This window comes from Oncorhynchus tshawytscha, unplaced genomic scaffold (genome assembly GCF_018296145.1).
Source record: "Oncorhynchus tshawytscha isolate Ot180627B unplaced genomic scaffold, Otsh_v2.0 Un_contig_8066_pilon_pilon, whole genome shotgun sequence".
Taxonomy (NCBI): domain Eukaryota; kingdom Metazoa; phylum Chordata; class Actinopteri; order Salmoniformes; family Salmonidae; genus Oncorhynchus; species Oncorhynchus tshawytscha.
Window position 1 is genome coordinate 93,238 of NW_024609381.1, and position 24,649 is coordinate 117,886.

Sequence of the window (24,649 nt, forward strand, 5' to 3'; positions counted from 1 at the left end):
AAGGTCTCTGTTAACCAGTGCTCCTAGAGGGGGCCTGGAGGGGACTGGATATAAAGGTCTCTGTTAACCAGCGCTCCTCTAGGGGGCTACTGGATATAAAGGTCTCTGTTAACCAGGGGGCTACTGGATATAAAGGTCTCTGTTAACCAGCGCTCCTAGAGGGGGGCTACTGGATATAAAGGTCTCTGTTAACCAGTGCTCCTAGAGGGGGGCTACTGGATATAAAGGTCTCTGTTAACCAGGGCTCCTCTAGGGGGCCTGGAGGGGGCTACTGGATATAAAGGTCTCTGTTAACCAGGGGGCTACTGGATATAAAGGTCTCTGTTAACCAGCGCTCCTGGAGGGGGCCTGGAGGGGCGCTACTGGATATAAAGGTCTCTGTTAACCAGCGCTCCTCTAGGGGCCTGGAGGGGGCTACTGGATATAAAGGTCTCTGTTAACCAGCGCTCCTGGGGGGGGCTACTGGATATAAAGGTCTCTGTTAACCAGCGCTCCTCTAGGGGGCTACTGGATATAAAGGTCTCTGTTAACCAGGGGGGGGGCTACTGGATATAAAGGTCTCTGTTAACGAGGGGGCTACTGGATATAAAGGTCTCTGTTAACCAGTGCTCCTCTAGGGGGCTACTGGATATAAAGGTCTCTGTTAACCAGGGGGCTACTAGATATAAAGGTCTCTGTTAACCAGGGGGCTACTGGATATAAAGGTCTCTGTTAACCAGTGCTCCTCTAGGGGGCTACTGGATATAAAGGTCTCTGTTAACCAGGGGGCTACTGGATATAAAGGTCTCTGTTAACCAGGGGGCTACTGGATATAAAGGTCTCTGTTAACCAGGGGGCTACTGGATATAAAGGTCTCTGTTAACCAGGGCTCCTGGAGGGGGCCTGTAGGGGGCTACTGGATATAAAGGTCTCTGTTAACCAGGGGGCTACTGGATATAAAGGTCTCTGTTAACCAGCGCTCCTAGAGGGGGCCTGGGGGGCTACTGGATATAACGGTCTCTGTTAACCAGGGGCTACTGGATATAAAGGTCTCTGTTAACCAGCGCTCCTAGAGGGGGCCTGGGGGGCTACTGGATATAAAGGTCTCTGTTAACCAGGGCTCCTGGACTGGGGGGCCTGTAGGGGGCTACTGGATATAAAGGTCTCTGTTAACCAGGGGGCTACTGGATATAAAGGTCTCTGTTAACCAGCACTCCTGGAGGGGGCTACTGGATATAAAGGTCTCTGTTAACCAGTGCTCCTAGAGGGGGCCTGGAGGGGGCTACTGGATATAAAGGTCTCTGTTAACCAGGGGGCTACTGGATATTAAGGTCTCTGTTAACCAGCGCTCCTCTAGGGGGCTACTGGATATAAAGGTCTCTGTTAACCAGTGCTCCTAGAGGGGGGCTACTGGATATAAAGGTCTCTGTTAACCAGGGGGCTACTGGATATAAAGGTCTCTGTTAACCAGGGGGCTACTGGATATAAAGGTCTCTGTTAACCAGGGGGCTACTGGATATAAAGGTCTCTGTTAACCAGGGCTCCTGGGGGGCCTGTAGGGGGCTACTGGATATAAAGGTCTCTGTTAACCAGGGGGCTACTGGATATAAAGGTCTCTGTTAACCAGGGCTCCTGGAGGGGGCCTGTAGGGGGCTACTGGATATAAAGGTCTCTGTTAACCAGGGGGCTACTGGATATAAAGGTCTCTGTTAACCAGGGGGCTACTGGATATAAAGGTCTCTGTTAACCAGTGCTCCTCTAGGGGGCTACTGGATATAAAGGTCTCTGTTAACCAGGGGGCTACTGGATATAAAGGTCTCTGTTAACCAGGGGGCTACTGGATATAAAGGTCTCTGTTAACCAGGGGGCTACTGGATATAAAGGTCTCTGTTAACCAGGGGGCTACTGGATATAAAGGTCTCTGTTAACCAGGGGGCTACTGGATATAAAGGTCTCTGTTAACCAGGGGGGCTAACCAGGGGGCTACTGGATATAAAGGTCTCTGTTAACCAGGGGGCTACTGGATATAAAGGTCTCTGTTAACCAGTGCTCCTCTAGGGGGGCTACTGGATATAAAGGTCTCTGTTAACCAGTGCTCCTCTAGGGGGCCTGGGGGGCTACTGGATATAAAGGTCTCTGTTAACCAGTGCTCCTGGGGGGGGGGGCTACTGGATATAAAGGTCTCTGTTAACCAGCGCTCCTCTAGGGGGGCTACTGGATATAAAGGTCTCTGTTAACCAGGGGGCTACTGGATATAAAGGTCTCTGTTAACCAGGGGGCTACTGGATATAAAGGTCTCTGTTAACCAGGGGGCTACTGGATATAAAGGTCTCTGTTAACCAGGGCTCCTAGAGGGGGGCTACTGGATATAAAGGTCTCTGTTAACCAGGGCTCCTCTAGGGGGCCTGGAGGGGGCTACTGGATATAAAGGCCTCTGTTAACCAGGGGGCTACTGGATATAAAGGTCTCTGTTAACCAGCACTCCTGGGGGGCTACTGGATATAAAGGTCTCTGTTAACCAGGGGGCTACTGGATATAAAGGTCTCTGTTAACCAGGGGGCTACTGGATATAAAGGTCTCTGTTAACCAGCGCTCCTGGAGGGGGCCTGGAGGGGGCGCTACTGGATATAAAGGTCTCTGTTAACCAGGGGGCTACTGGATATAAAGGTCTCTGTTAACCAGCGCTCCTGGAGGGGGCCTGGAGGGGGCGCTACTGGATATAAAGGTCTCTGTTAACCAGCGCTCCTCTAGGGGGCCTGGAGGGGGCTACTGGATATAAAGGTCTCTGTTAACCAGCGCTCCTGGGGGGGGCTACTGGATATAAAGGTCTCTGTTAACCAGGGGGCTACTGGATATAAAGGTCTCTGTTAACCAGGGGGCTACTGGATATAAAGGTCTCTGTTAACCAGGGGGCTACTGGATATAAAGGTCTCTGTTAACCAGGGGGGCTACTGGATATAAAGGTCTCTGTTAACCAGTGCTCCTCTAGGGGGGCTACTGGATATAAAGGTCTCTGTTAACCAGCGCTCCTCTAGGGGGCTACTGGATATAAAGGTCTCTGTTAACCAGGGGGCTACTGGATATAAAGGTCTCTGTTAACCAGGGGGCTACTGGATATAAAGGTCTCTGTTAACCAGGGGGCTACTGGATATAAAGGTCTCTGTTAACCAGGGGGCTACTGTATATAAAGGTCTCTGTTAACCAGGGCTCCTGGAGGGGGCCTGTAGGGGGCTACTGGATATAACGGTCTCTGTTAACCAGGGGGCTACTGGATATAAAGGTCTCTGTTAACCAGGGGGCTACTGGATATAAAGGTCTCTGTTAACCAGGGGGCTACTGTATATAAAGGTCTCTGTTAACCAGGGCTCCTGGAGGGGGCCTGTAGGGGGCTACTGGATATAAAGGTCTCTGTTAACCAGCACTCCTGGAGGGGGCCTGTAGGGGGCTACTGGATATAAAGGTCTCTGTTAACCAGCGCTCCTGGAGGGGGCTACTGGATATAAAGGTCTCTGTTAACCAGTGCTCCTAGAGGGGGCCTGGAGGGGGCTACTGGATATAAAGGTCTCTGTTAACCAGGGGGCTACTGGATATAAAGGTCTCTGTTAACCAGCGCTCCTCTAGGGGGCTACTGGATATAAAGGTCTCTGTTAACCAGGGGGCTACTGGATATAAAGGTCTCTGTTAACCAGGGCTCCTGGAGGGGGCCTGTAGGGGGCTACTGGATATAAAGGTCTCTGTTAACCAGCGCTCCTGGAGGGGGCTACTGGATATAAAGGTCTCTGTTAACCAGGGGGCTACTGGATATAAAGGTCTCTGTTAACCAGTGCTCCTAGAGGGGGCCTGGGGGGCTACTGGATATAAAGGTCTCTGTTAACCAGTGCTCCTCTAGGGGGCCTGGAGGGGGCTACTGGATATAAAGGTCTCTGTTAACCAGTGCTCCTAGAGGGGGGGCCTGGAGGGGGCTACTGGATATAAAGGTCTCTGTTAACCAGTGCTCCTAGAGGGGGCCTGGAGGGGGCTACGGGATATAAAGGTCTCTGTTAACCAGCGCTCCTAGAGGGGGCCTGGGGGGCTACTGGATATAAAGGTCTCTGTTAACCAGTGCTCCTAGAGGGGGCCTGGGGGGCTACTGGATATAAAGGTCTCTGTTAACCAGGGGGCTACTGGATATAAAGGTCTCTGTTAACCAGGGGGCTACTGGATATAAAGGTCTCTGTTAACCAGGGGGCTACTGGATATAAAGGTCTCTGTTAACCAGGGGGCTACTGGATATAAAGGTGTCTGTTAACCAGCGCTCTGGGGGGGGGCCTGTAGGGGGCTACTGGATATAAAGGTCTCTGTTAACCAGGGGGCTACTGGATATAAAGGTCTCTGTTAACCAGGGGGCTACTGGATATAAAGGTCTCTGTTAACCAGCGCTCCTCTAGGGGGCCTGGGGGGACTACTGGATATAAAGGTCTCTGTTAACCAGGGGGCTACTGGATATAAAGGTCTCTGTTAACCAGGGGGCTACTGGATATAAAGGTGTCTGTTAACCAGCGCTCTGGGAGGGGGCCTGTAGGGGGCTACTGGATATAAAGGTCTCTGTTAACCAGGGGGCTACTGGATATAAAGGTCTCTGTTAACCAGTGCTCCTAGAGGGGGCCTGGGGGGGGCTACTCGATATAAAGGTCTCTGTTAACCAGTGCTCCTCTAGGGGGCTACTGGATATAAAGGTCTCTGTTAACCAGGGGGCTACTGGATATAAAGGTCTCTGTTAACCAGGGGGCTACTGGATATAAAGGTCTCTGTTAACCAGGGGGCTACTGGATATAAAGGTCTCTGTTAACCAGGGGGCTACTGGATATAAAGGTCTCTGTTAACCAGGGGGCTACTGGATATAAAGGTCTCTGTTAACCAGGGGGCTACTGGATATAAAGGTCTCTGTTAACCAGGGGGCTACTGGATATAAAGGTCTCTGTTAACCAGGGGGCTACTGGATATAAAGGTCTCTATTAACCAGGGGGCTACTGGATATAAAGGTCTCTGTTAACCAGGGGGCTACTGGATATAAAGGTCTCTGTTAACCAGCGCTCCTGGAGGGGGCCTGGAGGGGGCTACTGGATATAAAGGTCTCTGTTAACCAGCGTTCCTGGAGGGGGCCTGTAGGGGGCTACTGGATATAAAGGTCTCTGTTAACCAGCACTCCTGGAGGGGGGCCTGTAGGGGGCTACTGGATATAAAGGTCTCTGTTAACCAGCGCTCCTGGAGGGGGCTACTGGATATAAAGGTCTCTGTTAACCAGTGCTCCTAGAGGGGGCCTGGAGGGGGCTACTGGATATAAAGGTCTCTGTTAACCAGGGGGCTACTGGATATAAAGGTCTCTGTTAACCAGCGCTCCTCTAGGGGGCTACTGGATATAAAGGTCTCTGTTAACCAGGGGGCTACTGGATATAAAGGTCTCTGTTAACCAGGGCTCCTGGAGGGGGCCTGTAGGGGGCTACTGGATATAAAGGTCTCTGTTAACCAGCGCTCCTGGAGGGGGGCTACTGGATATAAAGGTCTCTGTTAACCAGGGGGCTACTGGATATAAAGGTCTCTGTTAACCAGTGCTCCTAGAGGGGGCCTGGGGGGGGCTACTGGATATAAAGGTCTCTGTTAACCAGTGCTCCTCTAGGGGGCCTGGAGGGGGCTACTGGATATAAAGGTCTCTGTTAACCAGTGCTCCTAGAGGGGGCCTGGAGGGGGCTACTGGATATAAAGGTCTCTGTTAACCAGTGCTCCTAGAGGGGGCCTGGAGGGGGCTACGGGATATAAAGGTCTCTGTTAACCAGCGCTCCTAGAGGGGGCCTGGGGGGCTACTGGATATAAAGGTCTCTGTTAACCAGTGCTCCTAGAGGGGGCCTGGGGGGCTACTGGATATAAAGGTCTCTGTTAACCAGGGGGCTACTGGATATAAAGGTCTCTGTTAACCAGGGGGCTACTGGATATAAAGGTCTCTGTTAACCAGGGGGCTACTGGATATAAAGGTCTCTGTTAACCAGGGGGCTACTGGATATAAAGGTGTCTGTTAACCAGCGCTCTGGGAGGGGGCCTGTAGGGGGCTACTGGATATAAAGGTCTCTGTTAACCAGGGGGCTACTGGATATAAAGGTCTCTGTTAACCAGGGGGCTACTGGATATAAAGGTCTCTGTTAACCAGCGCTCCTCTAGGGGGCCTGGGGGACTACTGGATATAAAGGTCTCTGTTAACCAGGGGGCTACTGGATATAAAGGTCTCTGTTAACCAGGGGGCTACTGGATATAAAGGTGTCTGTTAACCAGCGCTCTGGGAGGGGGCCTGTAGGGGGCTACTGGATATAAAGGTCTCTGTTAACCAGGGGGCTACTGGATATAAAGGTCTCTGTTAACCAGTGCTCCTAGAGGGGGCCTGGGGGGGCTACTCGATATAAAGGTCTCTGTTAACCAGTGCTCCTCTAGGGGGCTACTGGATATAAAGGTCTCTGTTAACCAGGGGGCTACTGGATATAAAGGTCTCTGTTAACCAGGGGGCTACTGGATATAAAGGTCTCTGTTAACCAGGGGGCTACTGGATATAAAGGTCTCTGTTAACCAGGGGGCTACTGGATATAAAGGTCTCTGTTAACCAGGGGGCTACTGGATATAAAGGTCTCTGTTAACCAGGGGGCTACTGGATATAAAGGTCTCTGTTAACCAGGGGGCTACTGGATATAAAGGTCTCTGTTAACCAGGGGGCTACTGGATATAAAGGTCTCTATTAACCAGGGGGCTACTGGATATAAAGGTCTCTGTTAACCAGGGGGCTACTGGATATAAAGGTCTCTGTTAACCAGCGCTCCTGGAGGGGGCCTGGAGGGGGCTACTGGATATAAAGGTCTCTGTTAACCAGCGTTCCTGGGGGGGGGGCTACTGGATATAAAGGTCTCTGTTAACCAGCGCTCCTGGAGGGGGCCTGGAGGGGGCTACTGGATATAAAGGTCTCTGTTAACCAGCGTTCCTGGAGGGGGCTACTGGATATAAAGGTCTCTGTTAACCAGCGCTCCTGGAGGGGGCTACTGGATATAAAGGTCTCTGTTAACCAGGGGGCTACTGGATATAAAGGTCTCTGTTAACCAGCGCTCCTGGAGGGGGCCTGGAGGGGGCTACTGGATATAAAGGTCTCTGTTAACCAGGGGGCTACTGGATATAAAGGTCTCTGTTAACCAGGGGGCTCCTGGATATAAAGGTCTCTGTTAACCAGTGCTCCTGGAGGGGAGGGGCCTCTAGGGGGAGGGGCCTCTAGGGGGAGGGGCCTCTAGGGGGAGGGGCCTCTAGGGGGAGGGGCCTACTGCATGCCTTATTTTGCTCCCACCCTGTTGTAAGTGAAGTCATTGTGGGCGTGTCCTCACCAGGAACAGGAACAGTCGGGCTACTCATCGACCCGTACCAAGGCCCTGGGCGTCGTCGTGACCGGTCTCAAGCCCTCCACTGTGTACGTGTTCCACGTGCGCGCTCGCACCGCCGCAGGCTTCACCGCTTACAGCAACACGGTTCACTTCTCCACCGGGGACGAGTGTGAGGACGCGCACACGTGTGTGTGTGTGTTTGTTTCTGTGTGTGTGTATCTCAGTGTGTGTGTCTCAGTGTGTGCTTGTCTCAGTGTGTGTGTGTCTCAGTGTGTGTGTGTCTCAGTGTGTGTGTATCTCAGTGTGTGTGTATCTCAGTGTGTGTGTGTCTCAGTGTGTGTGTGTCTCAGTGTGTGCTTGTCTCAGTGTGTGCTTGTCTCAGTGTGTGCTTGTCTCAGTGTGTGTGTATCTCAGTGTGTGTGTATCTCAGTGTGTGTGTATCTCAGTGTGTGTGTGTCTCAGTGTGTGCTTGTCTCAGTGTGTGCTTGTCTCAGTGTGTGTGTATCTCAGTGTGTGTGTATCTCAGTGTGTGTGTGTCTCAGTGTGTGCTTGTCTCAGTGTGTGCTTGTCTCAGTGTGTGTGTGTCTCAGTGTGTGTGTGTCTCAGTGTGTGTGTATCTCAGTGTGTGTGTCTCAGTGTGTGCTTGTCTCAGTGTGTGTGTGTCTCAGTGTGTGTGTGTCTCAGTGTGTGTGTATCTCAGTGTGTGTGTATCTCAGTGTGTGTGTCTCAGTGTGTGCTTGTCTCAGTGTGTGTGTGTCTCAGTGTGTGTGTGTCTCAGTGTGCGTGTGTCTCAGTGTGTGCTTGTCTCAGTGTGTGTGTATCTCAGTGCGTGTGTATCTCAGTGTGTGTGTGTCTCAGTGTGTGCTTGTCTCAGTGTGTGCTTGTCTCAGTGTGTGTGTATCTCAGTGCGTGTGTATCTCAGTGTGTGTGTGTCTCAGTGTGTGTGTGTCTCAGTGTGTACTTGTCTCAGTGTGTGCTTGTCTCAGTGTGTGTGTATCTCAGTGTGTGTGTATCTCAGTGTGTGTGTGTCTCAGTGTGTGTGTGTCTCAGTGTGTGTGTATCTCAGTGTGTGTTTATCTCAGTGTGTGTGTGTGTGTGTGTATCTCAGTGTGTGTGTGTCTCAGTGTGTGCTTGTCTCAGTGTGTGTGTATCTCAGTGTGTGTGTGTGTCTCAGTGTGTGTGTGTCTCAGTGTGTGCTTGTCTCAGTGTGTGCTTGTCTCAGTGTGTGTGTATCTCAGTGTGTGTGTATCTCAGTGTGTGTGTGTCTCAGTGTGTGTGTGTCTCAGTGTGTGTTTGTCTCAGTGTGTGTGTGTCTCAGTGTGTGCTTGTCTCAGTGTGTGTGTATCTCAGTGTGTGTGTATCTCAGTGTGTGTGTATCTCAGTGTGTGTGTGTCTCAGTGTGTGTGTGTCTCAGTGTGTGTTTGTCTCAGTGTGTGCTTGTCTCAGTGTGTGCTTGTCTCAGTGTGTGTGTATCTCAGTGTGTGTGTATCTCAGTGTGTGTGTGTCTCCGTGTGTGTGTGTCTCAGTGTGTGTGTATCTCAGTGTGTGTGTGTCTCAGTGTGTGCTTGTCTCAGTTTGTGTGTATCTCAGTGTGTGTGTATCTCAGTGTGTGTGTATCTCAGTGTGTGTGTGTCTCAGTGTGTGTGTGTCTCAGTGTGTGTTTGTCTCAGTGTGTGCTTGTCTCAGTGTGTGCTTGTCTCAGTGTGTGTGTATCTCAGTGTGTGTGTATCTCAGTGTGTGTGTGTCTCCGTGTGTGTGTGTCTCAGTGTGTGTGTATCTCAGTGTGTGTGTATCTCAGTGTGTGTGTGTCTCAGTGTGTGTTTGTCTCAGTGTGTGTTTGTCTCAGTGTGTGCTTGTCTCAGTGTGTGCTTGTCTCAGTGTGTGTGTATCTCAGTGTGTGTGTGTCTCAGTGTGCGTATCTCAGTGTGTGTGTATCTCAGTGTGTGTGTATCTCAGTGTGTGTAGTACTAAGTTGTGTGCTTGTCTCTCTCTGCTCTGACCCGTATCAGACTCAGGCATGGCAGCTGACCAGGGGCAGGTGCTCGTGGTTGTCACGGCAGCCGTGGGCGGGTTCTCCCTGCTCATCATCCTCACCCTCTTCTTCCTCATCACCGGACGGTAAGGGACATCCCCACTCCTTAGTAGTACACTACTTTACATCCACACTCCTTAGTAGTACACTACTTTACATCCCCACTCCTTAGTAGTACACTACTTTACATCCCCACTCCTTAGTAGTACACTACTTTACATCCCCACTCCTTAGTAGTACACTACTTTACATCCCCACTCCTTAGTAGTACACTACTTTACATCCCCTCTCCTTAGTAGTGCACTACTTTACATCCCCTCTCCTTAGTAGTACACTACTTTACATCCCCACTCCTTAGTAGTACACTACTTTACATCCCCACTCCTTAGTTGTACACTACTTGTGACCAGATCCCTATGGGGAATAGTGTACCCTTAGGTTGCCTTGACAACAATTCAAGGGGCTGTAACCTTTCTGGTGCAGGCGTTCTGCTAGCGACCCACCTCGACAACATCCGAGCTCCAAATTCAAAATAAAGAAATAGTCATAATAAACATTCATAAAAATATACACGTGTTTATACATCGGCTTAAAGATGAACTTCTCTTTAATCCAGCCGCTTTGACAGATTTCAAAAAGGCTTTACAGCGAAAGCACACCATGTGATTATCTGAGGACAGCGCCCCGCTTACTAAAGCACACCATGTGATTATCTGAGGACAGCGCCCCGCTTACTAAAGCATACCATGTGATTATCTGAGGACAGCGCCCCGCTTACTAAAGCACACCATGTGATTATCTGAGGACAGCGCCCGCTTACTAAAGCATACCATGTGATTATCTGAGGATAGCTAAAGCCCCGCTTACTAAAGCACACCATGTGATTATCTGAGGACAGCGCCCCGCTTACTAAAGCACACCATGTGATTATCTGAGGACAGCGCCCCGCTTACTAAAGCATACCATGTGATTATCTGAGGACAGCGCCCCGCTTACTAAAGCATACCATGTGATTATCTGAGGACAGCGCCCCGCTTACTAAAGCATACCATGTGATTATCTGAGGACAGCGCCCCGCTTACTAAAGCATACCATGTGATTATCTGAGGACAGCGCCCCGCTTACTAAAGCACACCATGTGATTATCTGAGGACAGCGCCCCGCTTACTAAAGCACACCATGTGATTATCTGAGGACAGTGCCCCGCTTACTAAAGCATACCATGTGATTATCTGAGGACAGCGCCCCGCTTACTAAAGCATACCATGTGATTATCTGAGGACAGCGCCCCGCTTACTAAAGCATACCATGTGATTATCTGAGGACAGCGCCCCGCTTACTAAAGCATACCATGTGATTGTCTGAGGACAGCCCCGCTTACTAAAGCATACCATGTGATCTGCTTACTAAAGCATACCATGTGATTGTCTGAGGACAGTGCCCTGCTTACTAAAGCATACCATGTGATTGTCTGAGGACAGTGCCCTGCTTACTAAAGCACACCATGTGATTGTCTGAGGACAGTGCCCCATGTGCTTACTAAAGCATACCATGTGATTGTCTGAGGACAGTGCCCCGCTTACTAAAGCATACCATGTGATTGTCTGAGGACAGTGCCCGCTTACTAAAGCATACCATGTGATTATCTGAGGACAGTGCCCTGCTTACTAAAGCATACCATGTGATTGTCTGAGGACAGTGCCCTGCTTACTAAAGCATACCATGTGATTGTCTGAGGACAGTGCCCTGCTTACTAAAGCATACCATGTGATTGTCTGAGGACAGTGCCCTGCTTACTAAAGCATACCATGTGATTGTCTGAGGACAGTGCCCTGCTTACTAAAGCATACCATGTGATTGTCTGAGGACAGCTTACTAAAGCATACCATGTGATTGTCTGAGGACAGTGCCCTGCTTACTAAAGCATACCATGTGATTGTCTGAGGACAGTGCCCTGCTTACTAAAGCACACCATGTGATTGTCTGAGGACAGTGCCCTGCTTACTAAAGCACACCATGTGATTGTCTGAGGACAGTGCCCTGCTTACTAAAGCATACCATGTGATTGTCTGAGGACAGTGCCCTGCTTACTAAAGCATACCATGTGATTGTCTGAGGACAGTGCCCTGCTTACTAAAGCATACCATGTGATTGTCTGAGGACAGTGCCCTGCTTACTAAAGCATACCATGTGATTATCTGAGGACAGTGCCCTGCTTACTAAAGCACACCATGTGATTGTCTGAGGACAGTGCCCTGCTTACTAAAGCACACCATGTGATTATCTGAGGACAGCGCCCCGCTTACTAAAGCATACCATGTGATTATCTGAGGACAGCGCCCCGCTTACTAAAGCACACCATGTGATTGTCTGAGGACAGTGCCCTGCTTACTAAAGCACACCATGTGATTGTCTGAGGACAGTGCCCTGCTTACTAAAGCATACCATGTGATTGTCTGAGGACAGTGCCCTGCTTACTAAAGCACACCATGTGATTGTCTGAGGACAGTGCCCTGCTTACTAAAGCATACCATGTGATTGTCTGAGGACAGTGCCCTGCTTACTAAAGCATACCATGTGATTGTCTGAGGACAGTGCCCTGCTTACTAAAGCATACCATGTGATTGTCTGAGGACAGTGCCCTGCTTACTAAAGCACACCATGTGATTATCTGAGGACAGCGCCCCGCTTACTAAAGCACACCATGTGATTGTCTGAGGACAGCGCCCCGCTTACTAAAGCACACCATGTGATTGTCTGAGGACAGTGCCCTGCTTACTAAAGCATACCATGTGATTGTCTGAGGACAGTGCCCTGCTTACTAAAGCATACCATGTGATTATCTGAGGACAGTGCCCTGCTTACTAAAGCATACCATGTGATTGTCTGAGGACAGTGCCCTGCTTACTAAAGCATACCATGTGATTGTCTGAGGACAGTGCCCTGCTTACTAAAGCACACCATGTGATTATCTGAGGATTGCTTCTAAAGATGGACAGTGCCCTGCTTACTAAAGCATACCATGTGATTGTCTGAGGACAGTGCCCTGCTTACTAAAGCACACCATGTGATTGTCTGAGGACAGTACTAAAGCCCATGTGATTGTCTTACTAAAGCACACCATGTGATTGTCTGAGGACAGTGCCCCTTACTAAAGCACACCATGTGATTGTCTGAGGACAGTGCCCTGCTTACTAAACACCATGTGATTGTCTGAGGACAGTGCCCTGCTTACTAAAGCATACCATGTGATTGTCTGAGGACAGTGCCCTGCTTACTAAAGCACACCATGTGATTATCTGAGGACAGCGCCCCGCTTACTAAAGCATACCATGTGATTGTCTGAGGACAGTGCCCTGCTTACTAAAGCATACCATGTGATTGTCTGAGGACAGTGCCCTGCTTACTAAAGCATACCATGTGATTATCTGAGGACAGTGCCCTGCTTACTAAAGCACACCATGTGATTATCTGAGGACAGTGCCCTGCTTACTAAAGCATACCATGTGATTGTCTGAGGACAGTGCCCTGCTTACTAAAGCATACCATGTGATTGTCTGAGGACAGTGCCCTGCTTACTAAAGCATACCATGTGATTGTCTGAGGACAGTGCCCTGCTTACTAAAGCATACCATGTGATTATCTGAGGACAGTGCCCTGCTTACTAAAGCATACCATGTGATTGTCTGAGGACAGTGCCCTGCTTACTAAAGCACACCATGTGATTATCTGAGGACAGTGCCCTGCTTACTAAAGCATACCATGTGATTATCTGAGGACAGTGCCCTGCTTACTAAAGCACACCATGTGATTGTCTGAGGACAGTGCCCTGCTTACTAAAGCATACCATGTGATTATCTGAGGACAGTGCCCTGCTTACTAAAGCATACCATGTGATTGTCTGAGGACAGTGCCCTGCTTACTAAAGCATACCATGTGATTGTCTGAGGACAGCGCCCTGCTTACTAAAGCATACCATGTGATTGTCTGAGGACAGTGCCCTGCTTACTAAAGCATACCATGTGATTGTCTGAGGACAGTGCCCTGCTTACTAAAGCATACCATGTGATTATCTGAGGACAGTGCCCTGCTTACTAAAGCATACCATGTGATTGTCTGAGGACAGTGCCCTGCTTACTAAAGCATACCATGTGATTATCTGAGGACAGTGCCCTGCTTACTAAAGCATACCATGTGATTGTCTGAGGACAGTGCCCTGCTTACTAAAGCACACCATGTGATTATCTGAGGACAGTGCCCTGCTTACTAAAGCATACCATGTGATTATCTGAGGACAGTGCCCTGCTTACTAAAGCACACCATGTGATTATCTGAGGACAGTGCCCCCTAAAGCATACCATGTGATTACTGAGGACAGTGCCCTGCTTACTACCATGTGATTATCTGAGGACAGTGCCCTGCTTACTAAAGCATACCATGTGATTGTCTGAGGACAGTGCCCTGCTTACTAAAGCACACCATGTGATTGTCTGAGGACAGTGCCCTGCTTACTAAAGCACACCATGTGATTGTCTGAGGACAGTGCCCTGCTTACTAAAGCACACCATGTGATTGTCTGAGGACAGTGCCCTGCTTACTAAAGCATACCATGTGATTGTCTGAGGACAGCGCCCCGCTTACTAAAGCATACCATGTGATTGTCTGAGGACAGTGCCCTGCTTACTAAAGCATACCATGTGATTGTCTGAGGACAGTGCCCTGCTTACTAAAGCACACCATGTGATTGTCTGAGGACAGTGCCCTGCTTACTAAAGCACACCATGTGATTGTCTGAGGACAGTGCCCCGCTTACTAAAGCATACCATGTGATTGTCTGAGGACAGTGCCCTGCTTACTAAAGCATACCATGTGATTATCTGAGGACAGTGCCCTGCTTACTAAAGCACACCATGTGATTATCTGAGGACAGTGCCCTGCTTACTAAAGCATACCATGTGATTGTCTGAGGACAGTGCCCTGCTTACTAAAGCATACCATGTGATTGTCTGAGGACAGTGCCCTGCTTACTAAAGCATACCATGTGATTATCTGAGGACAGTGCCCTGCTTACTAAAGCATACCATGTGATTATCTGAGGACAGTGCCCTGCTTACTAAAGCACACCATGTGATTATCTGAGGACAGTGCCCTGCTTACTAAAGCACACCATGTGATTGTCTGAGGACAGCGCCCTGCTTACTAAAGCATACCATGTGATTGTCTGAGGACAGTGCCCTGCTTACTAAAGCATACCATGTGATTGTCTGAGGACAGTGCCCTGCTTACTAAAGCATACCATGTGATTGTCTGAGGACAGTGCCCTGCTTACTAAAGCACACCATGTGATTGTCTGAGGACAGTGCCCTGCTTACTAAAGCATACCATGTGATTGTCTGAGGACAGCTTACTAAAGCATACCATGTGATTGTCTGAGGACAGTGCCCTGCTTACTAAAGCACACCATGTGATTGTCTGAGGACAGTGCCCTGCTTACTAAAGCATACCATGTGATTGTCTGAGGACAGTGCCCTGCTTACTAAAGCATACCATGTGATTGTCTGAGGACAGTGCCCTGCTTACTAAAGCACACCATGTGATTGTCTGAGGACAGTGCCCTGCTTACTAAAGCATACCATGTGATTGTCTGAGGACAGTGCCCTGCTTACTAAAGCATACCATGTGATTGTCTGAGGACAGTGCCCTGCATACCATTACTAAAGCAGCATACCATGTGATTGTCTGAGGACAGTGCCCTGCTTACTAAAGCACACCATGTGATTGTCTGAGGACAGTGCCCTGCTTACTAAAGCACACCATGTGATTGTCTGAGGACAGTGCCCTGCTTACTAAAGCACACCATGTGATTGTCTGAGGACAGTGCCCTGCTTACTAAAGCATACCATGTGATTGTCTGAGGACAGTGCCCTGCTTACTAAAGCATACCATGTGATTATCTGAGGACAGTGCCCTGCTTACTAAAGCATACCATGTGATTGTCTGAGGACAGTGCCCTGCTTACTAAAGCATACCATGTGATTGTCTGAGGACAGTGCCCTGCTTACTAAAGCATACCATGTGATTGTCTGAGGACAGTGCCCTGCTTACTAAAGCACACCATGTGATTGTCTGAGGACAGTGCCCTGCTTACTAAAGCATACCATGTGATTGTCTGAGGACAGTGCCCTGCTTACTAAAGCACACCATGTGATTATCTGAGGACAGTGCCCTGCTTACTAAAGCATACCATGTGATTGTCTGAGGACAGTGCCCTGCTTACTAAAGCACACCATGTGATTATCTGAGGACAGTGCCCTGCTTACTAAAGCACACCATGTGATTATCTGAGGACAGTGCCCTGCTTACTAAAGCATACCATGTGATTATCTGAGGACAGTGCCCTGCTTACTAAAGCACACCATGTGATTATCTGAGGACAGTGCCCTGCTTACTAAAGCACACCATGTGATTATCTGAGGACAGTGCCCTGCTTACTAAAGCACACCATGTGATTATCTGAGGACAGTGCCCTGCTTACTAAAGCACACCATGTGATTATCTGAGGACAGTGCCCTGCTTACTAAAGCACACCATGTGATTATCTGAGGACAGTGCCCTGCTTACTAAAGCACACCATGTGATTGTCTGAGGACAGTGCCCTGCTTACTAAAGCACACCATGTGATTGTCTGAGGACAGTGCCCTGCTTACTAAAGCACACCATGTGATTGTCTGAGGACAGTGCCCTGCTTACTAAAGCACACCATGTGATTGTCTGAGGACAGTGCCCTGCTTACTAAAGCACACCATGTGATTATCTGAGGACAGCGCCCTGCTTACTAAAGCATACCATGTGATTGTCTGAGGACAGTGCCCTGCTTACTAAAGTATACAAACATTTTAAATCCAAGTAAAGGAATTACAAAAGTCAGAAACAGTGCTAAAATTATTCACTTACCTTTGATGATCTTCATATGGTTGCACTCACAAGAGTCCCAACTACACAATAAATGTTTGTTTTGTTCGATAAATTCCCTCTTTATATCCCAAAAACTCTGTTTTGTTGGCATGGGAAACATATGTTATTAACATTGCCAAAGCAAGTGAAATAGATAATATACAAAATTGAAATAATGAATAAAAATTTAACAGTAAACATTAAACTCACAGAAGTTCCAAAAGAATAAAGACATCTCAAATGTCATATGATGTATATATACACAGTGTTGTAATGATGTGCAGACAGTGAAAGTACAAAAGGGAAAATAAATAAACATAAATATGGGTTGTATTTACAATGGTGTTTGTTCTTCACTGGTTGACCTTTTCTTGTGGCAACAGGTCACAAATCGTTCTGCTGTGATGAAACACTGTGGAATTTCACCCAGTAGATATGGGAATTAATCAAAATCTGGTTTGTTTTCGAATTCTTTGTGGGTCTGTCTAATCTGAGGGAAATATGTCTCTCTAATATGGTCATACATTGGACAGGAGGTTAGGAAGTGCAGCTCAGTTTCCACCTCATTTTGTGGGCAGTGAGCACATAGCCTTGTCTTCTCTTGAGAGCCATGTCTGCCTACGGCAGCCTTTCTCAATAGCAAGGCTATGCTCACTAAGTCTGTACATAGTCAAAGCTTTCCTTAAGTTTGGGTCAGTCACAGTGGACAGGTATTCTGCCACTGTGTACTTCTGTTTAGGAACAAATAGCATTCTAGTTTGCTCAGTTTTTTTGTTAATTCTTTCCAATTTGTCAAGTAATTATCTTTTTGTTTTCTCGTGATTTGGTTGGTGTCTGATTGTGTTGCTGTCCTGGGGCTCTGTGTGGTCTGTTTGTGTATGTGAACAGAGCCCCAGGACTCTCTCCCTCTCCCTCGCCATCTCTCTTCTCTCCCCTCGCTCTTCAACCATTCCTCTTTCTCTCCCACTTCCTCCCCCTCTCTCTCCTCTCCTCTCTTCCCTCTCCTCCCCTCTCTCCCCCACCACTCCTCTCTCTCCTTCTCTCCCCTTTCCCTCCCTCTCCCACTTCCCCTCTCCTCTCCTCTCTTCCCTCTCCTCCCCTCTCTCCCCCACCACTCCTCTCTCTCCTTCTCTCCCCTTTCCCTCCCTCTCCCACTTCCTCCCCCTCTCTCTCCTCTCCTCTCTTCCCTCTCCTCCCCTCTCTCCCCCACCACTCCTCTCTCTCCTTCTCTCCCCTTTCTATTCTCTCTCTCTTTCTCTACCCCTCTTCTCTCATTATTCCTGAGTGTGATTCAGTTCAAATCGGTTCAACCAGGCAGGTTTTAATGGACCCCCCCCCACCTCCGCCAAGCTGTCCTTCTGATGTTCCCATTGGCTGGGACACTTTTATGCCTAATTACCCTGCATGCAATCCAGCTGCTGGCTGCTGGCTGTCTGGTTGTGTCCTCTCATTGGTTACTCCCCTGTCTGTCTGTAGCTACTACTGACTGACAGAGAGTGTATGAACTCTGACAGGAGGTTCAGATTGGGACTGGGCTACGACAGAGGATGAGTCCCAAATGGGACACTGACAGGAGGCTCAGATTGGGACTGGGCTACGACATAGGATGAGTCCCAAATGGGACACCAATAGTGCACTACTTTTGATTTCAGCCCGTATGCTGTGGTGGATAACTCCACTGTACTCCCTGCATGCTGGTCCACTTCCTGCCCGACTAGATGTTCAGTCATTGCATTGCATCAACCAATGGTTGAATGCCACATCATCAACTGTGCAGTCAGGCATCAGAGCAGTTAATCTATCCAGGCTTTGTGAGATCTGACACATGTCTGACTAATGTTACCACTACCATTGACATTGAACCTCTACCTGTTGTACATGTAGCCAGACAGGAACCTCACCTGTCTGTAATGTAGCCAGACAGGAATCTACCTGTCTGTAATGTAGCCAGACAGGAACCTCTACCTGTCTGTAATGTAGCCAGACAGGAACCTCTGACCTGTCTGTAATGTAGCCAGACAGGAACCTCTACCTGTCTGTAATGTAGCCAGACAGGAACCTCTACCTGTCTGTAATGACAGCCAGACAGGAACCTCTACCTGTCTGTAATGTAGCCAGACAGGAACCTCTACCTGTCTGTAATGTAGCCAGACAGGAACCTCTACCTGTCTGTAATGTAGCCAGACAGGAACCTCTACCTGTCTGTAATGTAGCCAGACAGGAACCTCTACCTGTCTGTAATGTAGCCAGACAGGAACCTCTACCTGTCTGTAATGTAGCCAGACAGGAACCTCTACCTGTCTGTAATGTAGCCAGACAGGAACCTCTACCTGTCTGTAAAGCCAGACAGGAACCTCTACCTGTCTGTAATGTAGCCAGACAGGCTACCTGTCTGTAATGTACCAGCCAGACAGGAACTACCATGTCTGTAATGTAGCCAGACAGGAACCTCTACCTGTCTGTAATGTAGCCAGACAGGAACCTCTACCTGTCTGTAATGTAGCCAGACAGGAACCTCTACCTGTCTGTAATGTAGCCAGACAGGAACCTCTACCTGTCTGTAATGTAGCCAGACAGGAACCTCTACCTGTCTGTAATGTAGCCAGACAGGAACCTCTACCTGATGTGTGTCTGTAATGTAGCCAGACAGGAACCTCTACCTGTCTGTAATGTAGCCAGACAGGAACCTCTACCTGTCTGTAATGTAGCCAGACAGGAACCTCTACCTGTCTGTAATGTAGCCAGACAGGAACCTCTACCTGTCTGTAATGTAGCCAGATTGTCTGTAATATAGTCAGGAACCTCTACCTGTCTGTAATGTAGCCAGACAGGAACCTCTACCTGACTGTAATGTAGCCAGACAGGAACCTCTACCTGTCTGTAATGTAGCCAGACAGGAACCTCTACCTGTCTGTAATGTAGCCAGACAGGAACCTCTACCTGTCTGTAATGTAGCCAGACAGGAACCTCTACCTGTCTGTAATGTAGCCAGACAGGAACCTCTACCTGTCTGTAACTAAAGACAGGAACCTCTACCTGTCTGTAATGTAGCCAGACAGGAACCTCTACCTGTCTGTAATGTAGCCAGACAGGAAACCTGTCTGATGTGTGTCTGTAATGTAGCCAGACAGGAACCTCTACCTGTCTGTAATGTACTAACCTGTCTGTAATGTAGCCAGACAGGAACCTCTACCTGTCTGTAATGTAGCCAGACAGGAACCTCTACCTGTCTGTAATGTAGCCAGACAGGAACCTCTACCTGTCTGTAATGTAGCCAGACAGGAACCTCTACCTAAAGCCAGACATGTGATACCTGTCTGTAATGTAGCCAGACAGGAACCTCTACCTGTCTGTAATGTAGCCAGACAGGAACCTCTACCTGTCTGTAATGTAGCCAGACAGGAACCTCTACCTGTCTGTAATGTAGCCAGACAGGAACCTCTACCTGTCTGTAATGTAGCCAGACAGGAACCTCTACCTGTCTGTAATGTAGCCAGACAGGAACCTCTACCTGTCTGCTTACTAGCCAGACAGGAACCTCTACCATGTCTGTAATTAGCCAGACAGGAACCTCTACCTGTCTGTAATGTAGCCAGACAGGAACCTCTACCTGTCTGTAATGTAGCCAGACAGGAACCTCTACCTGTCTGTAATGTAGCCAGACAGGAACCTCTACCTGTCTGTAATGTAGCCAGACAGGAACCTCTACCTGTCTGTAATGTAGCCAGACAGGAACCTCTACCTGTCTGTAATGTAGCCAGACAGGAACCTCTGCCCTGTCTGTAATGTAGCCAGACAGGAACCTCTACCTGTCTGATTATCTAGCCAGACAGGAACCTCTACCTGTCTGTAATGTAGCCAGACAGGAACCTCTACCTGTCTGTAATGTAGCCAGACAGGAACCTCTACCCTGTCTGTAATGTAGCCAGACAGGAACCTCTACCTGTCTGTAATGTAGCCAGACAGGAACCTCTACCTGTCTGTAATGTAGCCAGACAGGAACTACCTCAGTGTCTGTAATGTAGCCAGACAGGAACCTCTACCTGTCTGTAATGTAGCCAGACAGGAACCTGTCATGTGCCCAGGAACCTCTACCTGTCTGTAATGTAGCCAGACAGGAACCTCTACCTGATGTGTCTGTAATGTAGCCAGACAGGAACCTCTACCTGTCTGTAATGTAGCCAGACAGGAACCTCTACCTGTCTGTAATGTAGCCAGACAGGAACCTCTACCTGTCTGTAATGTAGCCAGACAGGAACCTCTACCTGTCTGTAATGTAGCCAGACAGGAAACCTGTCTGTACTGTAGCCAGACAGGAACCTCTACCTGTCTGTAATGTAGCCAGACAGGACACCTCTACCTGTCTGTAATGTAGCCAGACAGGAACCTCTACCTGTCTGTAATGTAGCCAGACAGGAACCTCTACCTGTCTGTAATGTAGCCAGACAGGAACCTCTACCTGTCTGTAATGTAGCCAGACAGGAACCTCTACCTGTCTGTAATGTAGCCAGACAGGAACCTCTACCTGATTGTCTGTAATGTAGCCAGACAGTAGCCAGACAGGAACCTCTACCTGTCTGTAATGTAGCCAGACAGGAACCTCTACCTGATGTAATTATCTGTAATGTAGCCAGACAGGAACCTCTACCTTAGCCAGACAGGAACCTCTAAAGTAATGTGAGCCAGACAGGAACCTCTACCTGTCTGTAATGTAGCCAGACAGGAACCTCTACCTGTCTGTAATGTAGCCAGACAGGAACTACCTGTCTAGCCAGACAGGAACCTGTCTGTAATGTAGCCAGACAGGAACCTCTACCTGTCTGTAATGTAGCCAGACAGGAACCTCTACCTGTCTGTAATGTAGCCAGACAGGAACCTCTACCTGTCTGTAATGTAGCCAGACAGGAACCTCTACCTGTCTGTAATGTAGCCAGACAGGAAATAATGTAGCCAGACAGGAACCTCTACCTGTCTGTCTGTAATGTAGCCAGACAGGAACCTCTACCTGTCTGTAATGTAGCCAGACAGGAACCTCTACCTGTCTGTAATGTAGCCAGACAGGAACCTCTACCTGTCTGTAATGTAGCCAGACAGGAACCTCTACCTGTCTGTAATGTAGCCAGACAGGAACCTCTACCTGTCTGTAATGTAGCCAGACAGGAAACCTGTCTGTAATGTAGCCAGACAGGAAACCTGTCCTCTACCTGTCTGTAATGTAGCCAGACAGGAACCTCTACCTGTCTGTAATGTAGCCAGACAGGAACCTCTACCTGTCTGTAATGTAGCCAGACAGGAACCTCTACCTGTCTGTAATGTAGCCAGACAGGAACCTCTACCTGTCTGTAATGTAGCCAGACAGGAACCTCTACCTGATGTGTGTCTGTAATGTAGCCAGACAGGAACCTCTACCTGTCTGTAATGTAGCCAGACAGGAACCTCTACCTGTCTGTAATGTAGCCAGACAGGAACCTCTACCTGTCTGTAATGTAGCCAGACAGGAACCTCTACCTGTCTGTAATGTAGCCAGACAGGAACCTCTACCTGTCTGTAATGTAGCCAGACAGGAACCTCTACCTGTCTGTAATGTAGCCAGACAGGAACCTCTACCTGTCTGTAATGTAGCCAGACAGGGTTATGTAGCCAGACAGGAACCTCTACCTGTCTGTAATGTAGCCAGACAGGAACCTCTACCTGTCTGTAATGTAGCCAGACAGGAACCTCTACCTGTCTGTAATGTAGCCAGACAGGAACCTCTACCTGCTGTCTGTAATGTAGCCAGACAGGAACCTCTACCTGTCTGTAATGTAGCCAGACAGGAACCTCTACCTGTCTGTAATGTAGCCAGACAGGAACCTCTACCTGTCTGTAATGTAGCCAGACAGGAACCCACTACCTGTCTGTAATTTAGCCAGACAGGAACCTCTACTAGTTTGCTCAGTTTTTTTGTCTGTAATGTAGCCAGACAGGAACCTCTACTGTCTGTAATGTAGCCAGACAGGAACCTCTACCTGTCTGTAATGTAGCCAGACAGGAACCTCTACCTGTCTGTAATGTAGCCAGACAGGAACCTCTACCTGTCTGTAATGTAGCCAGACAGGAACCTCTACCTGTCTGTAATGTAGCCAGACAGGAACCTCTACCTGTCTGTAATGTAGCCAGACAGGACCTTTCTACCTCTACCTGTCTGTAATGTAGCCAGACAGGAACCTCTACCTGTCTGTAATGTAGCCAGACAGGAACCTCTACCTGTCCAGACAGGAACCTCTACCTGTCTGTAATGTAGCCAGACAGGAACCTCTACCTGTCTGTAATGTAGCCAGACAGGAACCTCTACCTGTCTGTAATGTAGCCAGACAGGAACCTCTCTCTGTCTGTATGTAGCCAGACAGGAACCTCTACCTGTAATTCAGTTCAAACAGGAACCTCTACCTGTCAGCCAGACAGGAACCTCTACCTGTCTGTAATGTAGCCAGACAGGAACCTCTACCTGTCTGTAATGTAGCCAGACAGGAACCTCTACCTGTCTGTAATGTAGCCAGACAGGAACCTCTACCTGTCTGTAATGTAGCCAGACAGGAACCTCTACCTGTCTGTAATGTAGCCAGACAGGAACCTCTACCTGTCTGTAATGTAGCCAGACAGGAACCTCTACCTGTCTGTAATGTAGCCAGACTGAACCTCTACCTGTCTGTAATGTAGCCAGACAGGAACCTCTACCTGTCTGTAATGTAGCCAGGAACCTCTACCTGTCTGTAATGTAGCCAGACAGGAACCTCTACCTGTCTGTAATGTAGCCAGACAGGAACCTCTACCTGTCTGTAACAGCCAGACAGGAACCTCTACCTGTCTGTAATGTAGCCAGACAGGAACCTCTACCTGTCTGTAATGTAGCCAGACAGGAACCTCTACCTGTCTGTAGCCAGACAGGAAATGTAAGCCAGACAGGAACCTCTACCTGTCTGTAATGACAGGCTGTCAGACAGACAGGAACCTCTACCTGTCTGTAACAGCCAGACAGGAACCTCTACCTGTCTGTAATGTAGCCAGACAGGAACCTCTACCTGTCTGTAATGTAGCCAGACAGGAACCTCTATCTGTCTGTAATGTAGCCAGACAGGAACCTCTACCTGTCTGTAATGTAGCCAGACAGGAACCTCTACCTGTCTGTAATGTAGCCAGACAGGAACCTCTACCTGTCTGTAATGTAGCCAGACAGGATGTAGCCAGACAGGAACCTAGCCAGACCTGTCTGTAATGTAGCCAGACAGGAACCTCACCTGTCTGTAATGTAGCCAGACAGGAACCTCTACCAGTCTGTAATGTAGCCAGACAGGAACCTCTACCTGTCTGTAATGTAGCCAGACAGGAACCTCTACCTGTCTGTAATGTAGCCAGACAGGAACCTCTACCTGTCTGTAATGTAGCCAGACAGGAACCTCTACCTGTCTGTAATGTAGCCAGACAGGAACCTCTACCTGTCTGTAATCTAGCCAGAGCCAGACAGGAACCTCTACCTGTCTGTAATGTAGCCAGACAGGAACCTCTACCTGTCTGTAATGTAGCCAGACAGGAACCTCTACCTGTCTGTAATGTAGCCAGACAGGAACCTCTACCTGTCTGTAATGTAGCCAGACAGGAACCTCTACCTGTCTGTAATGTAGCCAGACAGGAACCTGACATCGTCCGCTGTGTGTCTCTCTCCTGGTCCAGGTGTCAGGTGTTCATCAAGGCTAAGATGCAGTCAGACGATAAGAGGAGGGCTCACTTTCAGAACGTGCTTCCTTTCCCTGGTATCAAGACGTATGTGGATCCTGACACATATGAAGACCCAACGCAGGCTGTCCACGAGTTCACCAAGGAGATAGATCCTTCTAGAATACGCATCGAGAGGGTGATAGGAGCAGGTACCGAGACACACACACACACACATACACACAGAGACACACACACACACAACACACACACACACACACACACACACAAATGCAAGCAGACATGCACACAGTAGTTATATAGGATGGTGTGTATAGACAGTAGTTGTATAGGATGATTTGTATAGACAGTAGTTATAATAGGATGGTGTGTATAGACAGTGGACGGCAGGTATCCTAGTGGTTAGAGCGTTGGGCCAGTAACCGAAAGGTTGCAAGAGACACACACACACACACACACACAGAGACACACACACACACACACACACACACACACACACACACACACACACACACACACACACACACACACACACACAAATGCAAGCAGACATGCACATAGTAGTTATATAGGATGGTGTGTATAG

The 24,649-nt window shown here is 48.8% G+C and overlaps 1 pseudogene; it reads left to right on the top strand.

The window, feature by feature from the left end:
* The window catches only part of LOC112236524, a 127,714-nt pseudogene that overhangs the window by 78,570 nt on the left and 24,495 nt on the right, over window positions 1-24,649 (top strand).